This window comes from Rhincodon typus, unplaced genomic scaffold, assembly GCF_021869965.1.
Source record: "Rhincodon typus isolate 14 unplaced genomic scaffold, sRhiTyp1.1 hic_rhity00001074, whole genome shotgun sequence".
In the NCBI taxonomy this organism is placed as follows: Eukaryota; Metazoa; Chordata; class Chondrichthyes; order Orectolobiformes; family Rhincodontidae; genus Rhincodon; species Rhincodon typus.
This window is the reverse complement of record NW_025966712.1, coordinates 28,639-29,005: the sequence shown is the minus strand read 5'-3', so window position 1 is coordinate 29,005 and position 367 is coordinate 28,639. Positions and strand designations below refer to the sequence as shown.

Genomic DNA, 367 nt, shown 5'->3' with positions numbered 1-367 from the left:
TCTGTCTGTCTGTCTGTCTTCTCTCTATCTGTCTGTTATCTGTCTGTTATCTCTCTCTCTCTCTGTCCGTCTTCTCTCTCTGTCTGTCTGTCTTCTCTCTCTCTCTGTCTTCGCTCTCTCTGTCTCTGTCTTCTCCCTCCCTCTCTCTGTCTCTCTCTCTGTCTCTGTGTCTCTTCTTTCTCTCTCCTCTCTGTCTGTCTGTCTGTCTTCTCTGTCTGTCTTCTCTGTCTGTCTTCTCTGTCTGTCTTCTCTGTCTGTCTGTTTGTCTTCTCTCTCTCTCTGTCTTCGCTCTCTCTGTCTCTGTCTTCTCCCTCCCTCTCTCTGTCTCTCTCTCTGTCTCTGTGTCTCTTCTTTCTCTCTCCTCTCT

At 48.2% G+C, this 367-nt stretch overlaps 1 pseudogene; it reads right to left on the bottom strand.

The window, feature by feature from the left end:
- The window catches only part of LOC125481166, a 3,376-nt pseudogene that overhangs the window by 2,606 nt on the left and 403 nt on the right, over positions 1-367 (bottom strand).